The sequence below is a fragment of the Delphinus delphis genome, chromosome 11 (genome assembly GCF_949987515.2).
Source record: "Delphinus delphis chromosome 11, mDelDel1.2, whole genome shotgun sequence".
Taxonomy (NCBI): Eukaryota; Metazoa; Chordata; class Mammalia; order Artiodactyla; family Delphinidae; genus Delphinus; species Delphinus delphis.
The window spans coordinates 15,625,083-15,648,467 of record NC_082693.1 but is presented as its reverse complement, the minus strand read 5'-3'; the positions used below and the strand labels follow the sequence as shown (position 1 = coordinate 15,648,467).

The 23,385-nt window shown below is 39.4% G+C and overlaps 1 protein-coding gene across 11 annotated transcripts in view; it reads right to left on the bottom strand.

The window, feature by feature from the left end:
• PLEKHA5 (pleckstrin homology domain containing A5) overlaps positions 1-23,385 on the bottom strand; it is a 240,960-nt gene that overhangs the window by 161,207 nt on the left and 56,368 nt on the right. The gene's annotated exons all lie outside the window — the stretch shown is intronic.

The following is a 23,385-nucleotide window of genomic DNA, read 5'->3' as shown; positions in this document are numbered from 1 at the left end:
TCTCAAAAAACAACTTAAACTTACACCTAAAGCAATTAGAGAAAGAAGAACAAAAAAACCCAAAGTCAGCAGAAGGAAAGAAGTCATAAAGATAAGATCAGAAATAAATGAAAAAGAAATGAAGGAAACAATAGCAAAGATCAATAAAACTAAAAGCTGGTTCTTTGAGAAGATAAACAAGTTTGATAAACCTTTAGCCAGACTCATCAAGAAAGAAAAGAAGACTCAAATCAACAGAATTAGCAATGAAAAAGGAGAAGTAACAACTGACACTGCAGAAATACAAAGGATTTTGAGAGATTACTACAAGCAACTGTATGCTAATAAAATGGACAACCTGGAAGAAATGGACAAATTCTTAGAAAAGTACAACCTTCCAAGACGGAACCAGGAAGAAACAGAAAATATAAACAGACGAATCACAAGCACTGAAATTGAAACTGTGATTAAAAAATCTTCCAACAAACTAAAGCCCAGGACGAGATGGCTTCACAGGTGAATTCTATCCAACAGTTGGAGAAGAGCTAACACCCATCCTTCTCAAACTCTTCCAAAATATAGCAGAGGGAGGAATACTCCCAAACTCATTCTATGAGGCATCTTCACCCTGATACCAAAACCAGACAAAGATGTCACAAAAAAAGAAAACTACAGGCCAATATCACTGATGAACATAGATGTAAAAATCCTCAACAAAATACTAGCAAACAGAATCCAACAGCACATTAAAAGGATCACACACCATGATCAAGTGGGGTTTATCCCAGGGATGCAAGGATTCTTCAATATATGCAAATCAATCAATGTGATACAATATGGTCAATGAAATAAGTTCTAAAGGAAATAATCTCAATGTATATTATCATCTATCCTTTTGCCATTGGGGATTACAAACTTATTAATATATTAATTTCATGAGTCATATCTGCAAAATAAGACCTTAAAGATAAACATTATAGGCTATTATAATTATTCCATGGAAACGTGTATTCTAAGTCGGCTATTACCAGAAGCATCAATAAAATTGCATAGCTAGAAATATCATTTCTAATATGATTTGTTTCTATAATGGTATTGAAACCATGACATGAAAACCAGATCAATAGAATTCTAATATTTTAAATTGTTTATATCCTCCCATATTTTCCTTTCCCATCCATTTACAATGCTGAAAGTAGCATTGCTGTACTTTCAAAATGAACACACCAACCTAAAAACAGATTTTACTTATGAAAACATGTATTAAGATGGGATGGAAAACAGGGAGGAAAATTACTTGGGGGGAAGGTAGCAGAGAGGAGAGGCAACTTTAATTTTCCTTTCTAATTTTACTTCAAAGACCCGATGTTCTTAATACTAAAGATTCTGTTCTAGCACTTTACTCTCAGCTCTGCTCACATCCGTGCTAGTAACCTAGCAATGTTTAAACCTGCATATGCATGAGGTGGTCACACTTTCCTTACCACCCGATCATCTGTATATCTGCCATTTTTCATCACAACCTTGTTGAGGCCAGCAGCGTTCTGACAGACCGTAGACCCAAAATGGTGTTCACTGCTCAAATTAAAACATGTAAGTAATGTGACAAAGAATCTTTGAGAAACAAGCAGCCATCACTAAGCATCCTCTCTGCAGAAATACTTCTCACCACTGAGTGGCACAGAAAGAGATCACAGATTTAAAAAATGAAAATGTTTGTCTCAAATTCATAAAAATTTGTTCTCATGAGACTCATTTCTAAGTGCTCCGTTTAAAAGCATGAGATTGGGAGCACTGAGGACTTATCGGCACTCTCCCAGGAGAATGAAGAATGAAATTAAAGCGAAGATGAGCTGGTCTAATTTTTCAACCCTTTATTTCACTCTAAAATACTTCCATTTGAAGATTTACTAGTGTCTTCTTCATATGGGCCCAAATTCACTGACAGAGGCTCACAAACATGGCGTTGTAACATGTGGTGGCCGGCAGACAAGGTGGCCCCTAGTGATTCTCACCTCCTGGCAGTCAAGCCCTTCGCAGTCCTCTTGCCTCACCTGTAAGGCGAGGTCATAGAAGACACTGAGGCCTCCCTCTTGTTCTCTCTTGAATCGCTCACTCCGGGGGAAGCCAAGCACCATGACCTGAAGAGCTGTGGCCTCCCGCCGATCAGGATCGACTTGGAAGCATATCCTAGCCTTAGCCAAGCGTTCAGGCGACTACAGCCCCAACCAACACCTTGACCGCATTCCCCTAAGAGACGGAGCCAGACCACCCAGCTAGGTCACTTCCGTAATTCCTGACTCTCAGAAACTCTGAGATATTAAATGCTTACTGTTTTAAGCTGCTAAGTTTCGACGTAATTTGTCAGGCAGCAAGAGAAAACTAAGGTACAATACTTCTTTATTTTTCATCCATCACATGTACAACCACTTTGAAGCTCAGCAGGCCTAGAAATGTTAGATGCAGATAGGAAAACACTTTGCAACCCAAATAGGGAGGCAGAAAGTCAGATCTAGACACAGCGAAAGCATGCCTTTGTAATTCCATTTGAAAGACCTCACATGTGTAAACTGTTGCTACTGAAGCCCAGAATGCTGCTACACCAGACAAGGCACCATTAGAGTACTGATAAAGGCTGTCATACAGAAGATGCTCATTACATGAATGACCAATCAGTGAATGAATAAACGCAGCAGGAATGAAAGAAACGGATGATGCCAAGGCTGATGAAGAGTCATAGCACACAGATCTTTATAGTCACTTGTTTGCAATGTTTCTTTCAACCACCAGAGGGCAGGAGTGGCACATTGTTCTTCTTTGACCCACTAGCACTTACAATGCCTAAAGCATGTAGTAGGAAAAAAATATATAAAGTCTGCACAAATGGAGGGACAGAGAAAGGGAGGATGCTTGTTCATAAGTGGGAAGAGATTAAGTCTGACTATAATGCCTCAAAAAGCTTCTTGGAATGTGAGCTGCATTAGAGTACAGGACTTCATATACTAATGCTAATTAGTGCTAATTCATAAATTACATAATTTAAAACTAAATCATAAATGGTATTTTAGATAGAGAATAAGATAAAAAAGCATGGAGGCTGAGAACATCAGACCAATATCAAGGAACACATGACCAGAGCATAGGGAATGTGGTCTGGGACTCAATTTCAATCCAACCTTTTTACTCTTACTCCTTTTCTTCTACCTACTAACTAGAAATGAGTTGGTATTATTCTCTTAGGAAATGTCTCTTTCTACAGAAAACAAGAAATTTAGTAGACTGAATTCAGGCACAGTCTCAGCTCTCCACAGGTGATTATAATCCAACTTTTTTGCTCTATGTAACCCAAACAAGCATCAGTGTGTGCCTGGGAGAAGCTCCATCCATGGCACGTGCAGTGCCCAGAAAGAAATAATCACCCTCTCTGTGGCCAGCCTCACTAACTCAACCCAGAGGGCAGATGTCACAGTGCCCTTGGAAATCTTTTTATCAGAGCAAGTACTTCCCAACTGCCCTAGTATTTTTTTTTTTTTTTTTTTTTTTTTTTTTTTTTGCGGTACGTGGGCCTCTCACTGTTGCGGAGCACAGGCTCAGTGGCCATGGCTCACGGGCCCAGCTGCTCTGTGGCATGTGGGATCTTCCCAGACCGGGGCACGAACCCGCGTCCCCTGCATCGGTAGGTGGACTCTCAACCACTGCGCCACCAGGGAAGCCCCTGCCCTAGTATTTTTAATGTTGCCTTCTAGTAAATAGTTTTTATTGAATTAAATTTTAAAATATCCATCATTTTCTACTGAATTGGAAGCCTACTCCTAATGACAAAATTAGCAAAACCATTTTCCTTTTTCTTCAAGTTACTTAACTTAGCTAGAGCCAGGGACGACTTCATATTTTATTTTATGCAGTCTTTGGCATGTTATGTTGCTTTTATGGTTCATGGGCTTGATTCCTAGATCTAAGATTTATGGTTGGCAAGAATATTTATAAGCCTATAGAGACAGATAACGAATAAAATGGAATCCTAACATGTCCAAAAGGATATCCTTACTGAAAGAAGCTGAAGGAGATAAATGGGTTAACCCTCGATTAATCTAAAAGGCATTAATAAAAATGTCCCATTCCCCTCATCTACAATAAAAAAAACCAAAATGTTACACGTATGTTTGTAATAAAGATCAAACTGTCCCAAGAATGACCATTATAAATTAGTTAATGATAACCATACTGAATCTACATTTGTGGGGCAAATCTTACTGATAATAATTGAACAGAGTAAAGCATTTAATTCTGTTCAGTGGGCCTCTACTCATCTGTAAACCCCTGAATCATTTGCAGGATTTAAAATACGTAAGTACATAGTATTCTTCAGAGGAATGAGAGACTCTTAGAGCCTCAAATGACAGAAAATCCAATTCAAAAGAACTTAAACAAAACAAGGGAAACTTATTGGCTTAAAAAATTGAAAAGTCCAGGAATCAATCCAGAGACTCAACTCACACGATAAAGGGGTGTGTGTCTGTCTGTCTCAGCCCCTCACCCCGCTCCCTCCCTGAGTCTCCTGTCCCATGAGGACAGCTCTAAGCTTACACCTTTACAGCTTCAAATCCAACCAAAGAGATTCTTTTCCTCCAGAGATTCAGCAAAGTCCCAGGGTCAAGTCTCACTGGTCCAGTCACATCACGTGCACATTCCTAAGGTCAGGTGTGCATCAAATACAGGGCAAGACCAGGCCTGAGAGCCAGCAGGGAGTTATTTCCCAAAGAAAATGCAGGTTAGATTGTCAGGAGAAAGAGGACGATGGGCAGGGAACAAAATAAAGAGACACTATCGACGTCTGTACACGGCTTCAAAGAGGCCCCTGGATGCCCTCTCCAAAGTCAAGAACCAGTGTAAAAAAGGCTTAGAGAAGAACAGGCACATTTCTAAAACGTTACCTGAAATCTAAGCTTGCACGATACTGACTGGAGGCCTAACCACAGCCGGTGCCTTCCTCGTCCGAATCCACGTGGGGGCGCTGCACCCCGTCCGCAGACGCCGCGTCACCTCTTCCCGAAGCAAGGGTCTGGCTTCTGACTCTGAGGTTCCGGGCACCTCTCTGACTTTCTCAGGCATTCACTCCCCAGTTTCCTCCCCTCTTTTTCTACCTTATTCTATCACTAATCTATCTTTTCTGTCACTTCTATTCAAACGAGTCTCAAATATTCACCTCCGGACCAAAAACAAATAATAATAATCCTTATAAAAATTCTACTCCCACATTTAAAAAACCAAATATACACCTCAGAACCTAAGTACCGCGCCCCAAATATCCAAAACAAACATCTCTCCTTTAAAACCCAGCCCTTCCTCTCTCTCAGTTATCTGTGTGAGAAAGACTCTGATCACCTGTGCTTCAGGATTCAGCTCAAACATCACATCTTCCTTCCGTGACGCCGTCCCTCCCTGCTCCTGCCCAGGCTGGGGTACTGCTTTCAGGGCACCCCGCCTGCTGTCACAGTATTTATCCCGTTTCACCGTAATGACTGGTGTACTTCCTGAGTTCCCACCCCAGACTATAAACCAACAGCAAGGGCGCAGCTGTCTTACATCTGTATCCAACAGGCCAAGCAGAGCGGCTGGTACATAGAAGGTTCCCAATGAATGTTTTTGTTTTTTTGTGTTTTTCTTTCTTTCTTTCTTTCTTTTTTTTCTTGCGGTACGCGGGCCTCTCACTGTTGTGGCCTCTCCCGTTGCGGAGCGCAGGCTCTGGACGCGCAGGCTCAGCGGCCGTGGCTCACGGGCCCAGCCGCTCCGCTGCATGTGGGATCCTCCTGGACCGGGGCACGAACCCGTGTCCCCTGCATCGGCAGGTGGACTCTCAACCACTGTGCCACCAGGGAAGCCCCCCAATGAATGTTTAATGAAAGGGAGAGAAAAGTTGAATTCTTATTAAAGATCTACACTTTTCCTGGTTTAAAGTATTTACTACTTGCTAAAAAGGATTGTCAGAAAGAAAAAAAAGTTTGGCTTTACTATTCCAACAGTCTGTGTCTAGGCAAAAGACCACTACCAAAATTTATAAAACAAAAAGTCAGGGAACAGAAACAGAATTAAGGTGAAAAGCCACTACTGTCTTCTTTCCTTTTTCTTAGTAATCCCCTAGGTTAAAAAAATAATAATGTTGGTAGATATTAAACACTAGGATACTCTGTTTTTTCTCTCCGAGGGACTAACAGGAACAGTCCATGATAGGCCGAAGATGTGCGTGCTGCTGAGGCCATAACAAATCTTTCCTCGTAGGTACCAAGCAGCTCAGATGGCCTTCTGAGGCACACAGAGCTGACTGGGAACTCCATCCTTTCAACCCGAAGCCCTTGCTTCTTGGTGACATTCCTCCTATCTTTAAAGTGTCTTTAATTCTTATGACATGAATTTTGGCCCGAGAATACATTATTTTCTAGTTTTTGTGGCACTGAACGCATTGCTTAATGTCTCTGAGCCTAAATGTCCTCATCTTTAAAATGGGAATAATAATACGTGTCTCACAGGGACGCTGACGAGAGTAAGTGAAGGAGAAGCCCCTGCAGCACAGCTAGTGCCCATAGTAAGGGCTGTGATGACGGTGATCACAGCGCGGCCTGGCAGTCACGGGGGACACTAAGGTCGGCTGGCGCACTAAGCTGATGCCCCTACCCGCTTCCAGAGTTACTTGAGAGCAGCTTGCTTGACTCTACTCCAGGGAGGTATTCTTCATCCTCATCTTGCTATACGTATATCTTAAAACTAATTCATTCCTTCTCATGACTTTTAAACGTGTGCTCAATTTTAAACAAACTTGCTCTTTGGACTCATTCATGGTGGTTTCTCCCCTTTTTAATCTCCTTCCAGTCAATCAAGTTTTGATGACATTTATTTTCATTAGTGTTTTTTAAACTTTAATAAGCAAGTTCCCTGTTTCATTGCTGTTCAGAAACTTAACTTTCAAAAGAAGTCGTAAACGTGTTTTATCTGCGGTGAGATGACAAGAACTTTGTGACGGGGGCCTTTTAATATAATCCTCAACATTACTCTGTGTTTGGTTTTCTCCTTAGATTATTCACATCAACACGAAGCAACTGCAGTCTGCACTGTTTTTAGTACCATCACACATAACCTTAGAAACCTTATCCTACTCAACTCACCCTAGCCCTTGACAGCCAGCACTACAAATAAAAAAGTTAAACATGCTACATCTATCTAACCTTTGGTCTATCTAACTTTTCTATTTATTTATTTTTGGTTTTGGGTGGTTTTTTTTGTTTGTTTGTTTGTTTTGTTTTGCGGTACGCGGGCCTCTTACTGTTGTGGCCTCTCCCGTTGCGGAGCACAGGCTCCGGATGCACAGGCTCAGCGGCCATGGCTCACGGGCCCAGCCGCTCCGCGGCATGTGGGATCTTCCCGGACCGGGGCACGAACCCGTGTCCCCTGCATCGGCAGGCGGACTCTCATCCACTGCGCCACCAGGGAAGCCCTGGTGTTTGTTTTTAAGACAAAATATTTCTGGTATTTTATTTCCTCTTCATTAATTGGATTTTGATGGAGATACAAAGTGACACTGATTCAATGTAAAGAAGGCCTAAGAAGTTTGATGAGGAAACGAAGAGTCCGTCTAATTCCACTTCATCTTGCTATGGACAGAGTACTCGAATTAGGATAAAAGTAAATTTCAACTGCTATTACTAATTATAAGCAAAACTACAAATCACGTATACATGTATTTCTTAAAACTACCCTGTACCACAGAAATTGTCATTCATTTTAAAGTTCCCATATACAAAAATTTTGCAAGAAGCTGAAGCTTCTTCCTTTTGGGGAAAGATCAACCTCTAAGAATACAACACAATCAAAACATTAAAAATGTCAGAACTATTTCTCTCACTGGCAATAATAACAGAAAGTAAGTAACAGCTTGGATGGAGAAAAACAAATCTGCTTCAGAGCTCAAACTCCAGAAATGTAAAGAAAAAGTGCCCTCATCTGGCCAAACAAAAAACTTAACGTTTTAGATGCTCGTATTAACGCCTGTTCAAGTGTAATTTACAGGGCTTTAATTGGTGTATAAATAAATCTGAAGATTTAAAAAAATAAGTAGCAAGCCAACAGTATAAATTTTTTTCCTGCTTTTTACAAATATAACCATTTGCTGTTCAAAAACAACTATTTAAACCATAAAATATAAAGCAAATTATATAATATGTAGTCTCTCACCAACCAGATATATTAGAAATGTATTAGGAAGAAAATAGTTACCAGTCCTCTTATTTGCAAATCATTAATAATAAAATGGCACACATAACTTTACATTCTGATGACAAGGCTGATTAATGACTGCCATATGCTATTATCTGGAAAAAAATATCTTTGCACAACTTAAGAGTTCAGAATTTTCCTTCCTGAGTACTTCTAAAAACTAACATGCCACCTCCAGTTAAACTACTTATATTATCAGATTGACATCTCTGCCAAACAGATCCAACAGATCCAGCAAATGAAAATAAAGCTTTCAGCTGTGCTGTGACACAAACGTTACCAATGAAATGCTAGCGGCGAGTAATCCTGTCATTAACAGTAATGATGATGACAATAATAATACTGATAGTACTAGAAATTGCTTAAATGGTAGCAATTTGCAGGCATGGTGGCACTGCAGGGGTAACAGGGTACCCCCCCACCAAGATATCCACGTCCTGATCACCAGAACCCGCGATTCGGTTACTTCACTACCTTACATGGCAAAAGGGACTTTGAAGACGTGGTTAAAATGGGGAGACAAGATGGAGAGATTGTTCTGGAGTAGCCGGGTGGCCCGATGGAATCACCGGGGCCCTTAAACATGGAAGAGGGAGGCAGAAGAGTCAGAGGCGGGGTGGGGCCATGCAAGAAGGCTGGGAGAGATGCAACACTGCTGGCTAATTTTTACAACAGTAAAGTGTGTCTAATTTTTACAACAGCAACATAAAACTAATACACTGAGCTAAACTCAGTTACTCCTCATGCTAGTGAGGGTGGTACTACTACTAATCCTACCTTAGCAGAAGGAACTTGAGACTTAAAAAGACAGACCAGGGGCTACCCTGGTGGCACGGTGGTTGAGAGTCCGCCTGCCGATGCAGGGGACACGGGTTCGTGCCCCGGTCCGGGAAGATCCCACATGCCGCGGAGCTTATGGGCCTGTGAGCCATGGCTGCTGAGCCTACGCGTCCGGAGCCTCTGCTCCGCAGCGGGAGAGGCCACAACAGTGAGAGGCCCGTGTACCGCAAAAAAAAAAAAAAAGACAGACCAATTAACTTGTCTGGGGTCACACAGCTAAATAATCTTCAGACTTGGGTTTGTCTATCTGATACCAGCATCACGCAAGGATGATGTCCATCTCGATCTTGCCTTCAATCTGTAAGCACAGTACTTGGGGCCTCTCGGTGCCGAATGGGCTCCACGAATTTCTCCCACCCTCACTCTCCCAAGGGAAAGTGATGATGTAAATAGTTTCAAACAACAGTAAGTGGAAACGACATCTTCCTCCCACTTACTGTTGTTTGAAACTATTTACATCGTCACTCTCCCTGTTCAACCAACCTTTGACTCATTCTATCTTCTACCTTCGACATCCACTGTGACCACGCTGAAGCAGAACAAATCCCTTGGATAAAAATAATACTCTAACTCACATCCTATTATCAGCTTCAGTCATGTAATGTCTCACTTGAAAGCTTTCAGTTCTCCAGAATATAATCAAGTAAAACCTAAGTTCCTTTTTAAGAATCTGACTTTTTTTTTTAAAGAATCTGACTTTAGGAATCCTTTCCGGATCTCAAAAAGATCCCATCTTACCTTTCCACCTTGTACTACTGCCTCAAAACACTGCAAGACCCATTCAAGTGCAGTCTTTGGGCCCATATTTTGCCGCTGTCTCACTTCCATATCCTTTGTTGTTCCATGATATTCATCTAGACTGTGCATCTATCAAAAACCATGCCCCCCCCCCCCCGCAAAAAAAAGTAGTACACCAGCCACAAAGTCCTCAAAAATTCTGCTTGTACCGGTCACCAGTCCCTGCCTTGCCCAGCTCCATTTGGCTTTGGATACTAACGATCCACTTAGGCTAAAGGAGGTGGTAACGTCATCTCTTAGGTCAGACACCCTGGATCCAAATCCTGGCTCTACCACCTCCCAGCCTTGTGATTTAGGGCAGTTGTTCACTTCTCTGGACTAAGCTTCCTTAACTGAAAAGTGGGGGACATAACAGTATCCTCCTCATAGGGCCGTTTCAAAGATTAAATGGCACAAGTAGCTGGCAGCGTAGCTGATATATAGAGTCTTGATTTTGACTGCAGTTCCCTTCAAGAAGTGGCTTCCTCCTTCAGTCTTAGCTCACTTGGCCGACACAAGTGATATGGCTAATCATTACCTTCCCCTCTCCCAGAAGGTTGGACCTTGTGCCCTATTCCACAGTGCCAAGCTATGCCTCTACTTCCACCAGATGGACCCCAACTCCCAATCCCCGGTACTGCAATACAGAGATCACCACGAAGCAGTACCTCCTTTTACCATCTTCCCCTTTTCCCCTCCTGACAGATCCCCCCACTCCCAGATCAGATCCTTAACATATTTTCTTAAGCACCATTTCATTTATCCACTTAAATACTACGACTTTAACAACTGACGGTACATGAGCTAACCCTTCTAGCACTGGCTTCTCCAGTAAACAAACCCCTTTTCCCACTACTGTATCAATGAAAAAAGTCAACGTGCTGTTATTGTTGTTACTGGTATATGTTCTATTCACCTACACACCTATATTATCTTGTTTACCTACAGGTTTCTTGAGAGCAAGGACTATATAGTAATCATCTTTGAATTCCTCCAGATCTAAACACACTCAGTTTTACTGATTAAGCTAAAGGATGAAATGAGTCACATCCGACCCGCAGTTGTGTGACCAGTCAGCAAAAATATCTTTCTGTTTACCACCCCTCCCCCAACCACTGGTACCAAAACACGAACCCAGGCAAATTTATCCTTGCTTGTAATTATAAATGCCTGATGCCATTTCACTTTCCTCAGGTTTCCAGTGACATTTCTTTACACGACCTTACCTTAATTATCTTAATGTACTAACCTGTTCCATGCATCGCATTTTAAAATACCAAAATAATAATCAACATAGACACATTCACGCTTTCCAGCATTTCCACGTTTAATTACAGTGAGCCACTGTACCTTAAGCCTTCAGAGTCTATACTTCAGTTCTATGAAATTACTATGCTTCATTCAACCGGAGATTTCAAACCTCTTTAAAAGGTAACACAGTACTACTGTTCTACTTCATTTACTCACATGCCTCCCCCCTTTAACCTCAGCTTGGTGCTGAATTTAACTTGCTTGATAATCTAAGCCTAGTTCAAGTCTAACTCATGCCAGTGTTGGTCTGCAGCTATCAGCTGTTCTGCCATCTTCTATTTGGTTATGTTGAGTTCCGGGCATCTCAGGTAAGGAATGAAATTATTTCTTAGAGAGGGAGGTATTCTTTTTAATCTGATATTTTCCAGAATATTAAAGAACTAAACTGATTTTTTTTTCTTTTTACAATTACTACAAGGTAACTAAAAGATTTCTTTCAACTATGTGCCTTTCCATGTGAAACACACAGAACTTTAGAACAGTGGCTCGGAAGCCTGGCTGTGCACTGTAATCATCTGAGGGGTTCTTGAAAAGTAGACCCCCAGGCTCCACACCAGAGGGGTCTGACTTGGTTGGTCTCTGATAAGCCCAAGTTTGAATGCTGTTGCGGATGTCTGTTGAGGAACCAGTGAATAAGAAGCACAGCCTGCAGAACCTTTCTTCTCTTTAAAAGAAAATACTATATTTCAAAGATCTATATAAATATAAATATATATTTAAAAATATGTATATTGCATTCAATCAGTCATTTAATTTAAAAATCTCACGTAACCAACATATTTTACACCATCAATGTACTGCATGTATCTTTGGAAATATAATTGCAATAATCACTGTCAAATTTTTTCCCCAACTGATCAGTCTTCATATTGGTGAGTTCCTAAAACAAACTTCCAGGTGTAAAAATTTCTTGCACATCAAACGTAATAACACAATATATACATTCTAAATACCTTTAATCCTCGGTATCTGGACCAATTGTTTCCTATCTGCGCGCTGCCAATTTAAAACCCACTTGCTGGATCAGTCTACAGAACAAATCCCCCTGTGCTGTATTATTTTTGTGTGTGAAACACCCCAGATTAGAACGCCTCAGCCCGGAGAATGACGCCCCTCGTGGGCCGAGGGAGGAGCTTTCTGCTGGGCCTGCAGAACAGTCTTGAGAATGAAAATGCCCTTGACTACTGTCAAATGACCTAGTCTTTCAGAGTAAAAATTTAAATCCCAACAGTGATTTAAAAATCTATATTCAGCTGTTAAGCCCTTTTGGACTCAAACAGCAGACACACATAATAAATCTCAAAGCCGACAGTTTGAGATTTGCTTACTACCTCTGGCACTCCCAAGCTCTAAAAAAATCACTGGTATACTGCACTCTGGTACAAAGCATAACTAAGTATAACATTAATTATATAGGAGAGGAGGGAGGCTCTGAAAGACTTTTGCTTAAATAAATGCCATTTTTTCATATAAATTTATCAGGTTACCTTCTACCTCATTCTAACTATTTTTTTTTTCTGTATCTCTTTCACAAAAAAAAGTTATATTACTATTCTGTTACAAACAAGAGGCTAAATCTCAACTACCCTGAAATTAACTTACTTGTTAACTACTGGAAAAGCCCATTTCTCCCCCATGCACCAGGGAAAAACCTATATCCCCAAAATCTATATGTAACTAACACTTCATTCTTTTGCAATTCCAATTGTTTTTCAGGCTCCCCTCCAGTCGTTAGCAGTATGCATAAATTTATAAAATTGTGATCCCAGAGTATCACACTTGTTTCTTCTGTTTCAATACAAATAATATTGCTATGCTGAGGTCTTTAACAATAATGCATGGAATCAAAAAAAAAAAAAGAAAAGAAAAAGGAATGGAAAAGTATTCAAGAATAGTTATAAAAGAGTCAATTTCACACTTAAAAAAATTGTACCCCCAAAACTGATTTCCCAGTGCCAAGGAATTAAATGCCTTGCTTTAAAATGTAATGTAATCATTAGTCATAAGAAGAGTCATAAGAATTTCTGAAACAGGCAATGTGTGTTTGCAATTAAAACAACACAAAGATAAGATTTTCCCTGCTTTCTCCAGAGCATTTGGTTTCTACTCCCAAACAGAATAAACCAAGTAAGTAAGATATACATGGCTTTCTAGATTTCAACTAATTAGGCTAACATACCACCACTCACTATAAATAATTCTACTTCTTCTTCTTTTCTCCTTTTTAAAGAAAGCAATTAACAGACATCATCACATGATAGCCCACACCTCCTCTGTAGAGATGAAGAAACTAACACCCGGTGAGAGAGATGGGAAGTGTAATGGAGGAAGCCGAAGTTCTACCACTTTCTGCTCAGGACAGACGCACGTCAACCAGGAAAACCCTGTCAGTATCTCACCAAACAGAGGTAAGCAGGCTCCATACTACCTCTGTGCACATCAGCACAATCTGTTTCATTATGTGGATTTTGTAACTTCAATCATGAAAATTAAGAATAAAATTAACTACCCCCTTGGAAAGCGTGGTCAAGCATCCTACTGCACAGCCTATTTCATGGAAGCCCCACGGTTGCAATCTGTCTCTCAGATCTTTTTTTTTTTTGGATTAAATTTTTTTTTTAATTTCATATTGAAATATAGTTGATTTACAATGCTATGTTAGTTTCAGGTGTACAGCAAAGTGATTCAGTTATATATTCTTTTTCAGATTCTTTTCCCATTTGTTATTACAGAATATTTAGTAGAGTTCCCTGTGCTATACAGTAGGTAGGTCCTTGTTGATTATCTATTTTATATATAGTAGTATGTATATGTTAATCCCAAACTCCTAATTTATCCCTCCCCCTGCACCTTTCCCCTTTGATAACCGTAAGTTTGTTTTCTAAGTCTGTGAGTCTGTTTCTGTTCTGTAAATAAGTTCATTTGTATCATTTTTTTAGATTCCACATATAAGTGATACCATATGATATTTGTCTTTCTCTGACTTACTTCACCTAGTATGATCATCTCTAGATTCATCCATGTGGCCACAAATGGCACTATTTCATTCTTTTTTATGGCCGAGTAATATTCCTTTGTATATATGTACCACATCTTCTTTATTCATTCATCTGTCAATGGGCATTTAGGTTGCTTCCATATCTCGGCTATTGTAAACACTGCTGCAATGAACATTCAGGTGCATGTATCTTTTGGAATTATGGTTTTCTCCAGATATATGCCCAGGACTGGGACAGCTGGATCATATGGTAGCTCTATTTTTAGTTTTTTAAGGAACCTCCATACCGTTCTCCATAGTGGCTGTACCAATTTACATTCCCATCAACAGTGCAAGAGGGTTCCCTTTTCTCTACACCCTCTCCAGCATTTGTTATTTGTCGACTTTTTAATGATGGCCATTCTGACTGATGTGAGGTGGTACCTCACTGTAGTTTTGATTTGCATTTCTCTAATAATTAGCGATGTTCAGCATCTTTTCATGTGCTTTTTGGCCATCTGTATGTCTTCTTTGGAGAAGTGTCTATTTACATCTTCTGCCCATTTTTTGATTGGGTTGTTTGTTTTCTCCAGGTCTTGATTTCCCTGTTTTTCTAGAAATTGAGTATGCTGGCCTAGAATTCAAAAATCCCTGAATATGTCTTTAACTAATGATGAGATTACTTTGACATTTCATCTCTCTCTCTGCAGCTTTCACCTGGGGAATAATGAATTCTGAACAAAATGGAAGGTACGAGTGAAAATCAAACCGATATCTGCGTTACACTTTTATAAACATGTGTTTTACTAGCAGTGCTTCCTCCACTTCTTTCATGTCACAGATGCACAAAGGAAACGATAATACTTGAGAAGCACACAGGAGTAACGGACCAAGGGGACTGATAGAGTCGGGGCTGGGGGTCGGTTCCAGCCCTGAAGGCTGCGGGGGAGGGTGGGGTGTGGTGCTCAGAGGCCTCTGGAACCTGATCACTGCAGACCAGGAGCAGCAGAAGCTGTAAACTGGAGTATGGAAATTATGGGGACACCATCACAGGCTCAACTCCATAATGAATGATTTGCTCATTTTCAAAGCTAGGACCTATATACCTCTAGAGTTAACTCACAAAGGTATGCACACAGAAACTGACCATCCGTGTTGCCTAAATCATAGAAAATTAACAATGGCAGCAAGTACTCCTGCTTGCTGGAAAGACAAATCAAGCATTTTTGAGCAGGAAAATCATTTATTATGAGTTATCCTTCAAATTACAAATCTACCCATAAATTATAATTATAGAAGTACACAGAGGTCATAGTACAGGTCTGATTATTCTCAGTTATAAATTGGAAATGAGATATGGAGGGAACCACCATTTGGGCGTCCCAGAGTTCAAAGAGGCTCCAGATCTACTCTTGGTGTGCTTTAAAATCATTATTACTGATCATTTAAGCAATATTTCCAAAAGATGAGTGCAGAACTTCTTCCTGAGGACAGCATGTGCTCTGAGTGTATGGATGGATTGGAGTGGGAGCTGATGGGCTTTGACATTGGGGCTTCAAAACAAAGCTCATCTACATGACAACTGCTGAGCTCCCCTCACCCTTAGTTTCCTTTTCTATCAAACAGAGGCAATGTCTAGATTTAATATAATAGGAAACATGGTTTCTACCATGAATGTCTGGTACTCAAAAAGCATTATTTTAACCACTGGTACTATTTTGTATGCATACCTTATCTGTGTTCAGTATTTGTAAAGATAACATAACATTCCGTCTTATCTCACGGTTTGGTCAATGGGAGTCAATTGCTAGACATTTGTATTATAGTCATTTTCTACTATGATGAAGATTTAAAATTTTTATTTCTTTAGCACCTAGACCCAGAAATGGAATTACAGAGTCAAAGAATAAAATTACCTCTATGACTTTTGATATATGTACTTCTTAGAAACCTATCTTCCTGAACGAAGACTGGCATATAGGACGTGAGTGGGGTAGAATTCTACTGATTTTGAAACTTTTCTGGTTGACTCTCAATAACTTTAATTAAATGTTGGAACTAAATATGCTTTTTCTTTAAGAGAAATTAACTTACAAAGAAATCAAGAACAAGTTTTTCAAAATTACTTCAAAATAAGGGAAGATTTCCTGACTTGAAGTTAATAAGCAATATAATTTTAACAATGAACACACCTTACTGTTTAAAAAAATTTAACAAAACCAACATATGTGTAGAGAGTACACATATATATATGTATGTATATATATCTCCTCTGCTCTATCCTCAATATTCCTCATCAAAACCCAATAAAACCCAGAAGACATACATTATTACTAACATTTTCATTTGTATCTTACCAGAATTTTTAAATAGAAAGAACATAAATATGTATATCTTTATTAGTATACAAACATCTCTAAAACTTGCTTGTTTTTTCCTCTTAATAAATCTTGGACTTCAACACATACCAATCTACTGCTACATATATTTTCTATTATTTTCTACAGTTCTATAATTTATATAACTAGTTCATTATTAAAAGATACTTGAGCAATTACCAGTTTTTGCTTTTTTTTGATCTGTGTAAATGTATAAAAACAAAACTTCAATAACCATCCTTGCACATCATTATAAACTATATGAAAAGTTTAACTTCATACTATTACTATTATATTTGTAGGGCAAAGTTGCAGCCATAGAATTTACAGATCGAAGGTTATGAGCATATTATATTTGACTATTCCCACAGGTAGTAAAAGAGAATGACTATTTCCCTATGCCTTCACTAATACGAGGCATTACCACACTTAATTCTTGGCCAATCTGATAGGTGAATAGGATAGCTCATTCCAGCTGGCGTTGTTTTTAGTGGCTATTTGTATTTGTTTTAGTGTGAGTTGACTTTCACTGTTCCCATCTTTTACCCACATTGTCTACTAGTCTGCTCATTATTTTCTTACTGGGAATCAAATATTTTAAAGTGCTACATATTCAAGGTCACTCGATAAAATTTCCTTCATTACAAAAATAATTATGAAAACTGGCTGTAGTTTTCTTGTCATTTGAATTGCTTGTTAAGAATTCTTGGGCTTCCCTGGTGGCGCAGTGGTTGAGAGTCCGCCTGCCGATGCAGGGGACACAGGTTCGTGCCCCAGTCCGGGAAGGTCCCACATGCCACGGAGCAGCTGGGCCCGTGAGCCATGGCCGCTGAGCCTGCGCGTCCGGAGCCTGTGCTCCGCAACGGGAGAGGCCACAGCAGTGAGAGGCCCGCGTACCGCAAAAAAAAAAAAAGAATTCTTGTACTTACTTCTGTCCAAGTCCAACAGAAATGATCACATGTAGATTTGTTTTTATATGTATAAATCTATTGTAAAGATCAATAAAAATGCAACCAAGTGGCACTCTAGTGTGGAAGGAACTAACAGGGACACAGCATCATGCAGGGGAACAGCCAAGAGGCCAGGGTCCATCTAATTCCAGTCTCAGCTCTGCTCCAATAAGCTGAATAACCCATAGGTGTCACCTCAGCCTCAAAGAATCAGCTCCTCATTCAATAAAATGAAAAAGTTGGGCAGAATGATCCCTAAGACTGCTTCCAGGTATAAATCCCATAAACCTAAGAGCTTTCAACATTTTCTTCATAGATTCATAGAACCATGAAATACCTATAGAAGGACATAATGAAATAACTTGATCATTACAGAGTAAAAAAAAATAATAAATATAAATAATGAAAAATATGTGTATTTAAAAAAATAAAACTAAATCATAACAAGATTATCAACATTGTAATATCTCACTTCCTAGACGTTTCATTTTTTTAAAGTACTCAATATGTTAGGAACTTGGGAAAACACGCATATACTGAATATACTCAAAGTATTAACTTACCACCTTCAAATTTTCTCTATAATCATTTTATGAGTAGTTTAGCAGAAATAAAAAATAAGCCTATTTAAGAGTCCACTGCTATTAAAAGCTTCGTGTTGCTGGAATAATGCCACTCACTGGCATCTATGTTATTTTAATTTTTTCAACTGTTGTTTTAAATGAGATATATCACATTTAACTAGACTTGTATTCGACTTTATGTTCCTACCCATAAAATCAGTTGAGATTTGTGATCAAGTTTTCATGTTTCCACTCATAAAATTATTAAACACAAATCACCTTTCTCCCATGTGAATAATTATTTCAAGACTATGATGCCTATGCTTATTCATTTTATAGTTTTAAAAACTGTGTTTTAAAAAAAGTCTCAAACACAAATTTTATGTAGGTGGAAAATCACTGCTATAGCAACAGTAGCTTTAGTTTATGAGAACTGAAAGGTGAAAAATTCACATTTCCAACACTTGAAAATTAACTATTTGATTTTTGAGGGCTGAGGGCACAGGGTGTAGCCCCTGACCTTTCCACACTACTAACATGAATTGGATCCCAATAAGACTTGGCCAAACTCAAGCCTTAAAAGATAAAAATACATGGTGCTTCCTCTGATGAGATGGTTAATTACTATAAATCAAACATGACACTTTAGGCCATCCCCAGGCTATTCACTCCTGACTCGGTTCCAGGGAGTCAAAGGGGTTGGTTAGTAGGATAGTGACAGTTTCGAAGGGTGAGTGATTTGTGCATCCCGAGATCTTTTTGCTAATAAAAAGCACTAGCACCATGTCATGGCTTTGTCTGGGGGAAAAAAGTGCTGGTCCCAGCTAGCACTGGTGTCTCCACCCTCAACTGTAGCTGGCTCCAAGAATGGAGACAGTCTTTTTCTGAGGATCCTTTCCTTACTATTCTGATGGGCAAAGGTTGAAAATTAGCAACAAAAAGAAATTAAAACAGTATTTTCCCATAAACAGATGGCACAATTTTGTGTGCCTGAGTCTATATAAATAAGAAAGGAAAATCAGGGGCGATTTTCCTTAAAAAAAAAAAAAAAAAAAAAAATCTTCCCATTCTATTACCCAGGTGCAAAACACAGTCCCGGCCGGCACAAGGCCAACAATCACTACCACAAACTTCAGAACCCAGCAGCACATGACTGACCCACTGAATATGGTAGAGAATATAGTATTCATGATATCACAAAGAGTATCTCCTATGTTTTCTTCTAGAAGTTTTAGTTTTAAAATTTAGATCTATGATCCATTTGGATTTTTATATAAAGCATAAGATACAGGTTGAAGTTCTCTCTCTTTTTTTGCATATGAATTCCCAGTGGTCCCAGCACTGCTTGTTAAAAAGACTAACCTTTCTCCACTGCAATACCTTTGCACCTTTGTAAAAATAAATAAATAAATAGACCATATTTCTATGGGTGTCCTAGACTATTTTATCCCACTGCTATATTATTATTCTATAGACTTTCCCTGAGATCATACTGTCCTGATTACTGAGGCTTTAGAGTAAGCCTTGAAAACAAGTAGTATGAGTTCTCCTACTTTGTCCTTTTAAAACATTTTTCTGGCTTAAATAAAATAAATATATAAATAAATCCACATAAATTTCAGAAGAGCTAATTCAGCTATCTTAAGTAGGGTAAATCTACACTTACAAGCAGCTATTCTTACAGGGTGTTGTTGGAACTCACAGCCAATATCAAGTGTTTCTTTATCCTCATATTAAAAGAAATATTAAAATCTTCCCAGTTGCAGTTAAAGGAGCTGATCATCTCTATGTTTCCCAGACCTTTTATCAAAGTCTGTGACAGAATTTAAATGCTCACCCCCTCAACTGATTTCTTCTTAATAATCTCAGTTTGGGGGGACATTACTTGGCATTACAGTTCTCAAGCTATAAAAAAAAGCTGTTTTTCTCTAGCACCTCCCCACCCCCACCCCATTAAGTCAAGCCAGGCTGCTTGGGGTTTCTCTCTGGAGTAGGGGAAAGAAAGAGACTAGGAGAAATATCTCTATCTCTACTGTAGCTATGATTCTCATTTTACATCTTAAACTGCAGAAAAATTTTCACTTAAGATTTTATGAACTTTGTGCAACTGTCTTATTGGACAAATTCCCAAAGACAATCAGAAATTAGCAACAGTAACAGATGACAACTATAAACAAGAGTTTTACAACTGTGGTTTTTGAAGTATATGAGTTGTGGCACAGTCACCCTCCCAAGTAATTCAACTACCCTCCCAGCCAGCCAGGCTGCTCACTTTTAACTGAAGTATACAAGGAAAGACAGCCAAGTTTCAAAAAATCATGTGGACTCTAAAAATGAAGGATGATAAACTACCTATAAAATAATTACAGGGAGATTTCAGTCATATTTTGTGCAGAAAATTTTTGATCTCCATTAACTGGGTTTAAATGCCCAACAACAAAACCTTAGATAATCATAGTCACTGATGCCCTTTTCTTCCCCCTTACAGTTTGTTTACAGGGAAAAAAAAAATACTCTGTAAACACAGAGTGTAAATATGGTAAATCAAAACTTAAAACACAAAAGAAAGCCATTAAATTATTCACTGAATGTCTTTAAGGCCAGGTTGAAAATGAACCTCTATAAATAAAACACCATCCCACCTACCACAAGTCAGATGGGTGATCCATATTCCACTCCAAAGGTTAAGAAGAAACCTTTCCAACTGAAGAGTGTGACTCTTCAATTTATGACCCGAGTTTCCCACAATTTAATTAGGCTAAAGTCAAGGACCAAGATAAAAATGGCGTCATTAAGATTCTTCTGAATTGCTACCTTACCAGTGTCCCTCATACAATTAAACGTTTTTTGTTTTTTTGTGGTTTTTTTTGCGGTACGCGGGCCTCTCACTGTTGTGGCCTCTCCCGTTGCGGAGCACAGGCTTCAGACGCGTAGGCTCAGCGGCCACGGCTCACAGGCCCAGCCGCTCTGCGGCATATGGGATCTTCCCGGACCGGGGCACGAACCCGTGTCCCCTGCATCGGCAGGCGGACTCCCAACCACTGCGCCACCAGGGAAGCCCCAAATAAACGTTTTTACCTCACTCATTCTTATACTTCCAACTATTTTGTTTAGAAACAAAATACTCGCAGAAACTTCAATACCCAAGTATAGGTTTGGTACAGGGTGTATTTTTAAATTTAAGGGGGAAAAAGAGAAACATTCCAGATAAGCCAACCACAAAAAGATTTTTTTTTTGATCGTACAGCAAAGGTCCCACACTTGTGTTTTACCAATAAATGAAAACTAGCAAGAGATGGAGTTCACTGGGATCCGGGTTTCTACCTGACCTTGTTTTACATTTTAATGCAGGATTTATATGCAGGCTACTTCCTAGAGTGGGTCACGTAGGGCTAGGGCTTGCTAGGCAGTTCTAGAACAGACAGAACACACACACTCAACAATACACAGTAAATACTGATAAAATATTCATTTCTTTCGCATATTGCTTTCTCTCTACACATGGTGCTTAACATTCATGTCTTATCTCACACGGCTGCGTGAGGAATGAGAAGAGAATGAATGACAAACAGTTTACAAAAAAGAGTGGACTCCGGTGAGGAATGTTGATACTGGGGAGGCTATGCATGTGTAGGGGCAGGGGGCGTATGGGAGATCTCCTTCCTCTTTACTTCGCTGTGAACCTAAAATTGCTCTGGAAAATAGAGCAGAGAAAAAGGTACACAAAGTAGAAGAACTGCCGGTTATCAGTAATGGCCCGACAGATGCCCAGTCCAAGCTCTAAGAGACTGTGGCCCAATTAAATCTTAACCTGGTTTTCACCTAAGCCCTTTCACGGGAGCCACCGATGATCCTGAGGGATGCAGAAGACAGGTTTGGGAGACCCTAATTGTATAAACACATGTAAGGTCACAAAAAAGACTTGCTAATGGGTTCTTCAATTTATGTATTTCCTGGATGTATATATATTTTTAAATTGAATGAAAGATGCTTTAAATTCTATAGTGCTTTACACTTTTTAGAAGTTTCACATAAATGATTTCATATAAGCCCATAATAACCCTCTTCTCTCCCACCACCCCTATATTGCCCCTGCCTCCCTTCCCTCTCCCCGCTGGTGACCACTGGTTTGTTCTCTGTGTCTGTGGGTCTGCTTCTTTTTTGTTTTATTCACTAGTTTGTTGTGTTTTTAGATTCCACATGTAAGTGCTGTCGCACAGCATTTGACTTTCTCTGTCTGACTTCACGTAGCATAACGCCCTCCAAGTCCTGGAGGCATATACATTCTGTTTCACATTTTAATGTTTATGAAATTGGGTTCATCTTAGATTCAATGTTTGAATTTAATGCAGTAGTTTGTTTGTTTTTTTCCCTAGAAAAGTAGGTATTAAACCACTGGCCAATCTTTCAACGTGTCTCAGAAGTCAGTGTGAAACTCGAGTCTACCACTGCTAGACAGAGGCAGTCAACTCAGCACTGTCATACGAATCACTGTAAACTGGATGGGTAAAGGCCAGAAGGTGTTTGAGGCCCTCCCAGTACTTGGACAGGAAGAGAGGGCTCTGATTCCCTTCCATGCAGTATCAGCGGAAACCAACTAGGCAAGCAACACTAACGCCATTCGTTAGTGGTGGCTTTAGTTTACAACCACTTCCCCCCCACCCTTTTTTTTTTTTTTAACTTGATAATCTTTAAATAGACCTTTACTTAGGTCCAAAGATAAAGCTGAAAACTGGTCTAAGTTAACCACTGGGTCTAAACTAGCTGTATGACATCAGCCAAGCTGCTAAACCCATTAGGGATAACCCAATTTTTCTTTAAGCGTAAAAAGAAGAGAAAGATGACACATACTTCCTAGGACTACTATCAGAATAAAATAAACCAAGCAATTTGTTTTATCTTTCATAAGTTATTTTGAAATAATAACTATTGCATCTCATTATTTGCATGTCTACTATGTACCAGGAACTCAAAGTATGTTACTTTAATCCTGTGTGACAGTAGTTAATCTCACTTTGCAGAAAAAGAAACAAGAGACTCAAAGGGGTTATATGGCTTAGAATCTGGTCTGGGATTCGAAGCCAAGTCTGGCTGATTCCAAAGCCCAGCTTTTTCCACTTCATCAAGTTGACTCCAGAATATTGATTTACTATTTCACCATAATTGATTTACTATTTCACCATCATTCACTTACCTTTAACTGTATTTCTGAATATAACACATTTTTAAAAGAAATCTCAAAATTTGGCATAACCCACTACTATTACACCCTCCCCCTTATAAGGGAAAGAAGAGCTCTTTCTTATTGATGTTATTTGTAATAAAGCATTATGAAAATCAGA